Here is an 8,436-nt window from a genome sequence, read left to right on the forward strand (position 1 = left end):
TATCCAAATGTCAGTGAATTTGATCAAAGCTGATCTACAGAGCTCAGGTTTAGCATTAGGTGAGTCATTTTCTTTTATTAGTGATGCTTTTTCATTCAAATGGGTAAAAAGGTGAGAGTTTGGATATGTTGAAGGTTTCATTGGCTTACAGTAGGGACAGACAAATGAGGCCCACCTAGTTTTACAATCTGGCCCACAGCTACTTTGTTTTTAATAAAATGCAGCATATTGAAAGGGCATGTCTCAACATGTCTTGACCCATCCAAACTGGATCAAGATGGAGACCCCCATATTGAAACCAGTCGGCTCCCAGGATGGGGCCTACTGTCCCCCAGGGAGCGGGAAGGATCCCTGCCTCAACATGAGGCAGAAACCAGCCAGCCTTGCTCCTATCAGTCATGCACCCACCCTGGCTATGTTGGGGGGAACATATTTTCAGGCTCCAGTGCTGAGGGGAATCCTGGGAGGTTATTCAACCATCTTGACCAGCCTTTGTAGTGTCACGGTCTGTCTAAATTACCAGCAAGCCCAGTGTGGAAACCAGAGTGGTGTTAAGTCCTCATGGGCAGTTTACAAAGCCCACCTGATTTTGGGGTAAGGATCTCCCTGCCAGCGCTACAACCCACACCTGTATGAGAACAGTCACTGCAGCTCCCCAAGAAGAAAGAATAATGCACTGGCCAAACCCCCAATTTCTCATCTTATGGCCTCTGAACAGTATCTATCATTGCCGTGAGGAGCTTTTCAGGGCACCTCTGCTGTTGCCTGGCAGAGGAAATCCCTAAAAACTAGATTTTAAAATAAAGTCACCTTCCTAACCCTCTTTATTGTGGCCGGGACACTGTAATGTGCTTGGGGGTTTGCTGGGATGCTCAGACAGCAAACTGTGTGATGGTAGGATGGGGGTTTCTTGAGCGTCATTGGGAGGTTGTCTACTACAGCGAGACCCTGATCCTCCATTGATCTCTATGCTATTAGAAAAACCAGTATTAATAGCAGTGTTAAAGTTGAGAGCTCGGGGAGCTGCTACTTTTCACAGCTTGCGACTGAAACCTTGTAAGTGCACTTTACCACACGTTCTCTCATCTGCAATTTCCTGTTGCTGAAACCTGAAGAATTTCAGTCAAACCAGGTTACTGCCTGCAAGTGGCTGTGGGGCAAAGGCCTGTGAGCAGGGAAGCTCCCTTGCCATTCCCTCACCTGAATCAGGACTTTGCTGTGGGGCTTTTAGGGAAATTAACCTGTTGTGCCCCAGAGTTTAGGGAGACAACCAACCAACTGCAGGACAAGGTAGCGTCAGCCTACAGTTTGGCTGCTTTTTGATGTCAAGTGTCCACGTGCACTCTCTTACCTGGCAATATCTTGCAGCAAAAGCCAGGTATCTTATCCCTTGTGGGAGAGGGGAAGTGAATTTGTGTTTATGAGGGGGTTAAAAAATACATAAGAGCAGTTTCTTGGCAGTAGCTGAGATGCTGAACTTTCACACCCCCTGTTTTCCCTGCAGTAACTTGTTCATCTGCCCGTATCCTCATTTCCCAGTTGGAAAACCCTGTTGAAGCAAACAAACAAATGCTGCCTCTGTAGGGCTAGACTTGGGCAAAGGCAGTGAGGTTCCCACCTACAGCCCTCGCTCCTGTGCTGTAATCCCAGCTCATTTGGACTATTTGGGTGAGTTTAGGGACCTGAGCCTGTTATGTCCCCAAGAAAGGACAGGACCGTGTGACTGCATCACAGTCTAATTTGGCATTAAAAACTTTGTGTGTTTAGAGTTTGGTTTTCGTTTTAACTAGGCAAATGAGATTCAGAAACATGTGAGTTGCCCACAGCTGAACTACTGAAAAACTGTTAGGTAGTTTTTCATCCTTTTAATGGGAGTTTGAAAATATGAATCATGACAAAGATGTGGTTGTAACTTGGCAAGAACATGACATGTGATGGTATGAGCTGCCACATGCCTCTTAATGCAGCATTAATTTCAAGACCCACTTTTCTGTGAAGGAAACTTAGAGGATAATAGATGCATGAAAAAAAAAGAAGACAGGGAGGATCTGACCCATTCACCCAGATTCATTGTCATCCTTGTTTTCTGTTGCGGTCCGTGCCCATGCATCTCCAGGACAGGATCAGGCCGTCATTTCCACTGTGGAGCGGGAAAAGGAGGCCACAACATGGAAATGTAAGGCAAAGTCACGAGGTGCTTGTGTGGTTAAATGATTCACCCCAGCAGAACCAGCTCCTGGACTGAACTGGGGCCGGGTTTACATTGTACCTCAGCCAGGCGGCCTTGAAAGGGCTCTGAAGGCCCAGGCGCCCTGCAGGCAGGTGCACCGCATTTGCATTGCCCTCCCAGGCAGCCTGAGCATGCCTGGGGCTGGAGCTGCCCACAACTCCCATCTGCCATGGCAGCTGGGCCTCAGGGCTTTCTAGAAGGGCCCCTGAGGGTTTGCCTTCCCACCATCCTTCCTTGCCGGCCCAGTGCGCGGGCAGACGGGGCAGTGCACAGCCAGCACAGCACAGGGAGCCACAGTGTTGCGCTGGAAGTATTCATTACGTGTTAATTAGGGCCGTCCCCAGGACTGGCTTCAAGGGCACTCCAGCAGGCAGCCTGTGACTATGTGGTGCGGAGCTGCTCCCTTGCAGGCACTGTGATCCTTCTCCTGCTGAGGCACTGAGAGCTGAGCGTCACCACCCAGCCTGGCCTGGTGGGGCCCATGGGACCTGGGGGGAGAGGGTGCCCCCACGTCCTGGGAGCATTCGCTGTGCTCGCTGACTGCGAGTCCCAGATTAACATAATCCAGCTGTCTGCCTCTGTTTATCAAGCCAAAGAATTTACAAGGTTTAAATAAGAGGACCGTGATATAGCAACGAAAGCACCAAAAGCACGTAACTTGTGTGGAAGATCTCAAGCCTGGAGCAGCCGTGCTGCTTTCACACAGAGACTGGAGCGCGAGCTCTCCCCGTGTGCTCAGCACGGCACGTGGAGCACAGGCTGCTTTGAACGCGGGCAAACTTGCATTAACACGATGGGAAGGAGCAGCTACATTCTAGTGCACCAGTGATCCATGCAAAATGGGTCACCGAGAGATTTAGAAACTGTACCTTTCAATCCCAGCCAAAGAGATACATCAAGGTGCGCTGACGTGAAGCACAACTGACACACCTTGAGGCATCTTCAGTGCACTGAGTGGTAGTGACGCCAAAGGATGTCAGCTGGCAATATCAGAGACAATGCCTCGTAAATAATCTCCAAGGAAAAAAAAAAAAAGAAAAAAAGGTTTTACTTCCTCTTACGCTTGAAAAAAGAAAAGCAATCAATCAATCAACCTTCCCCCAGACAAACGAGCGGGTCTCCAAAATGCCCTAGCGCATAGGAGAGCCCTCACCAGCATGCAGTGAGGGAGCCCCAGGTCAAGGCGCTGCCAGAGGAGGAGCGGGAGTCTGGCAGCACTGCCTACGGCAAGGCACCACCGGTGCCGCCCGCGCCAGCAGGCTTCCCGCTGATCTGCAAAGGGAAGGTGAAGTTTGCTCCTTGCAAAGCCAGAAGTCCAGGGGATTTCTGCAGAGACGGAAAGCTGAAAGAGCAGCAGTTTGTAGTCTTCTCCCAGCCGAGGCCCTCAGCCCTGTGAGGCGATGGAGCCACTCTCTGGATCCTACGAGAATTTCAGGGAAGCGAAAGTCCTGCTTCTCCCCTTCTCCTACTGAGAGGAGCTGGTGGCAGATGGACCCTAAAGGCCTGGAGATTCACTTGGCTGCTCCCAAGCAGCCCAGGGACTGCCCAGCGCCCTCCTTGACCCCCTTCTGCTGTGGCCCTAATGGAGCTGCCAGCAGGACAGCTTATGGGAGCGCTCCTCCAGCTCCCAAAATCCAAACCAGCCCCATGACAGCCACCAGACTCAAGTGTTTGGGCTGGCGGTAGCCCACAGCCAGGAGAGGTACCTCCTTCAACCAGCATAGCCAGATCTGAGAGGAGACGTCTGTCCGTCCCCTGGGGCTGCCGCATCTCCCAGCGCAGCACACAGGGCCTCCACCGAGGCCATGCCACCTGTGCACCCCTCTGTACCCATTGACACATGTCGGCTGGGGACAAGACTTGATTGCACTCCGCGCTGATACAGCCATGCTGGCAGGGCCCTGCTGCATAGACCACCCACTTCAGGCTGAGCTTGGTGTTTTCCATATCAGTAAATTTTAAAATAAGTTTTTAAAGTTAATTGGCGCTGCAAAATTTTGCCCCAGTGCTGACAGAGGAAGGAGCCTTCCCAAGGCAGGCAGCCATACACAGCTCCAGCTTGTCCGTGTGTGGATGAAGGTGCGAGGCCACTGCACTGCGGAGTAAAAGCTTTCGGGGTCTCAATCCACTTAGCATAAATTCCCAGGCAGTATTTGAAAGTCGTGCTGGGGAAAGGGTGCTCAGGCTCACAAGGGAGGCTCGGAGGACGGGGAGCAGCCTACACTTTGCATTGCCTTAATTCTGCAGATTAGAGATGATGTTTAGCGTTCTCAGCACAAATATTTTTGCATCTCTCGTTTGACACACTAAAAGCCTCTAGAAAAACTTTCATAAACTGTGTCTGGATTTTTGAAAATAGAGAGTAAAATGAATGTTTTATACAGATGTAATGCCTTTATTTTGAATGCAAATAAATATTTTTAAATCTAAGTATTTCTGCCTTTAATAACTTCAACAAAAATAACATTTTGGCTAGTAGCTACACTATTTTTGCCATAGGTACACCGTTATAAGTAGGAAAAAGAATTATTAAAAGCTTCTGTAGTTAGGGAGGAAAAGAGATGCTGTAAGGAGGGAAAGATATGCTGGAAACACTGTGCAATATTACTATAAAAGCAACATATGCCTAAATCCTTGTGTTAATGTACCTTGGTAAACAAAGTCACTCGTCCACACATAAAGGACTGTCTGCAGTTACAATATTAGGAGCACGGAGTGATTAGAGGCTCTGAGCCACCAGTGCAACTCAACTGACTAACTGCAAACTCAATCTTGAAATTTCAGGGCTGGTGCATTGCTTTTTTTCATTCACCTCAAACCATTGATTCCTCTTGACATCTGTGAGGGCTGTGGAGGCCGGTGGCTGCAGTGCTGCTGCCAACAGCACTCCCACCCTAGGTCACCAACCTAGGTCCTCCTGGGACCATGCCGCTGGCTTTGTGCCAGACCCAGGGTGCCTAAAATGCTCTGAGTATGTCTAGTGCACCTGCACTGACACCTCCTGAGTGCCACGTGGACGTGGCATTGAGTGGTGGAGAGGGCAAGGAAGGAGTGTCAGCTCATGAGGAGTACCAGAGGGAAAACGAGCTCTGAATCAGTGAAAAGAGGACAGCTCATATGCACTAGCAGCTGCAGGACGGATCAAGACAACAAGTGGAAGCTGGGATAGGTCAAAAAGATGGAACCAAAAAGTCTGAGTGAGGAGATTTACTTGGGAAAAGAGAGTTTGAAACACAGGGTGAGACATGGGAAGGAAAAAAAGAATCAGGAGGAAAAAGTAGGGAAGGAGATCGAGGGGAGACTAGGCAGGAGGCAGGTTGTTGTACAGGATGGGGCTGAGATGAGAGAAGCAGCTCCTGAAGCAAACATCTAGAAGCAGAGCAGTGAGAGGAAAGGATGAGGAAAAAGGAAAGGGGAGAGGGGGGGAGGAGAAGTCTGATAAATAATGGATTTTCACGTTTTACTCAAACACCTTGGATTTATTCAAACAGTGGGACCCTTGTCACAAGCCCTTAGCCCCAGCCAGACATGGCCATGCCATGTTCCTGGGGTCCTGCCGGGTTGTCTCCTGCTTAGATCTGGGCTGTGCCTGCTCCTGAGGTGGGACTGGTACAAAAGTGGGCTTTGCCAGTAAAGCTATACTGACAACGGGAATAGTCTGCACTGGTCTGGAATAGCATGGCATGCTGTCCCTATGTAATAGATGACCTCATAGAAAAGCATTATGCACACATAGCTGAGCTGAGCTGCCCCACCATTGGCTGCGGACAGTATCCATGTCAGCAACTAATGTACAAAGAGTTCATTTTCAGATGCAACTTCAAGGACTATATTTTTTTAATCTGATTTGCCCTCCAAAAATTGAGATTATGGCCACATTATATCTTACTATCTGCTGTTTTTTCTCCCCAGTATGTAGCACAGCTAGTCCTTCCCCCTGCTACCCCACTGCAGCTGCTGCCTCCAACACAGCAAAAGGTGTAGAACAAATGGTGCCAGTGGGGAAGAAAAAAAGCAGTGCCAAAAAAAATGGGGGCAATGTGAGAGAGAGGAACAAGGGGAAGCAGGATACAGGTGGTTTGGGAAGCTCCAGGAAACTGCAGAAGCATGAAGGTGCGTGCTGTGTGCTGGGACTGAGCTCCAGAGGGAAGGACAATACTTCACACAGGCACGAACAGCAGTTGCGGGGATATTAGCGTATTTAGTGTTTGCATTGTGAAAGTCAGGATGGCATTTTATGGCTATAAAAACCTTAGCCCTGCCCCAGAGATAGCTTTACAGAACCTGGTTCTATTTCCAACAGGTCTAATACACACGAACCATACGTGTATTGTAACATATTCTTTATAGCTGTCTCTGAAATTTCCCAGGGACAAATGATCTTTTTAAAAGTGAATGGAGCGTGTCAGTGCCATAGGCAAGTGTATCAATATTAAGGAGAGATACTAAATCATCCTCTGACATTTTAAGATGATAGCTACTGGTTTAAATTTAAAAACTAGTCCAGGGACCAACTATTAGAGATACTTGTCACTGCCCCTTTTCAGCTTTTTGTGCTTTGTTCTGGCCGCTGAACTTTTGAAATCTTCTGAAGATAAATTTACAGTCTGTGTCTGCTCAGGGGGAAGGTTATTAAACAAGCAACCCCAAACAATTAAATAAAACCTTAGCTACATGCAATCGCTTTAATTTAGTCCTTTGATATCCTTCATCAGATTAAGTTCCTTCTAAACAAACTGCACATAGCACTTGGCCTAGGAGAAGCGGAATAAGCCCATATGCATCCTGACAGGGGTGTTTACTCGAATGGAGTTATCCCAGCCTCACTGTGCATACTTGGGTCTGAGAACAAGAAGCCAGGGATGCAAAAGGGCCTGGGGACAGGAACTCGGAGAACAATAAGGGTAGAGAAACTTAGAGGAAATAACCTACTGGGAGAACGGGAATGCACTGGGAATAGAAAAATCAGTCAGACAGGAAGAAATCAGATACTGGGAAGATGCCCACGGAGAGGGCACAAGAGATGCTGATGGAGAGAGGTTTGGAGAGGAGGAGCGTGCTGGGAAGGGAGGACAGGGGCTGCCAACATGGCGGGGAGGAGGCAGTCCCAGGGGTGCAGCACCCCGCGAGGGAAAGGGTGCAAGCCACAGAGGGTGAAGAGGAAGAGAGCAGATGGCCTTTATATAAACTTTGACTAGGGAGGCTTTTCTTCAGCCAGCAGACCAATATTTCTGGCTGCAGAAATTTTTTTTCCTTCAGCATCTTGCTGGACAGGAGCAGATGGAGAGACAAGCCTTGACCACCTAAGAAATTTTGGCCACGTTTGAGACTGCCATGTCAGCTACATCAGTGGAAACTCACCTGGCTTCCTCAGCCTGAGGCAGAGCGGGGCTGGCTCGGGGGTCCCTGCCCCTGGCCCCGGGGTGGACTCAGTAGCCCTCTGCGAAGGCAGCAGACAGCGATGACAAGCAGCCGCAGGCAGCGATAACAAGCAGCTGCAGGCAGCAACGCAGCCCTTTCTGCACCAATGGCCCAACCACAGCCCAGGCGCTGCTGGTTTTGACTTGCTACTCATTAACAGGGTTCAGGCAGTGTGGTTCCCTGCCACAGGACCAACGAGGGTCAGGGATGGGGACGCTGTAGCCGTTCAAGCCCTGTGAGCATCTGATCCACATGGGCCTGCTGGGACCTGTGATTCTTCCATGGATGGACCATTCCGGAGGCACTCTGCTAGGTGGGGCCCAGGCAGGCCCTCCCCACTGAGCTGGGTGCAGGGGGATTGCTTCCCCACCCTCCCCCTTCCCCCCGCCCAGGCAGGGCTCCCCACCCTTCTAACCTGTTCCTTAGTTTGGGAGAGGAATAGGGCAGGACGGGTGTCCCCAGCCTAGAAAAGAACAACTTTAGGGGCTTCAAATTTCCCAAGACACTGCAGGGAGGGTGCTGGGAGTGACAAGAGCAGTGGGATGGCAGAGGAGGGGATGCACATCCAAGTCACCCTACAACACATCAGGGAAAATGCCTCAGCACTGGCACCAGGCTTTCCCAGAGGGGACCAGAGGCACTGGTGACGGTCTTGCAAGGCTGAGCAGGGAGGGGAGGCCGGGTGTCCATGCCACCACCCTGCTGCCTGCGTACTGGGCGCAGGTGCTGAGTGTGCAGCCCATCGGGTGGGCATGCCAGGCTGCCGAGGGGCCCCCCGCTGGGGG

The sequence above is a fragment of the Charadrius vociferus genome, unplaced genomic scaffold (assembly GCF_000708025.1).
Source record: "Charadrius vociferus isolate BGI_N301 unplaced genomic scaffold, ASM70802v2 scaffold15, whole genome shotgun sequence".
Lineage (NCBI taxonomy): Eukaryota > Metazoa > Chordata > Aves > Charadriiformes > Charadriidae > Charadrius > Charadrius vociferus.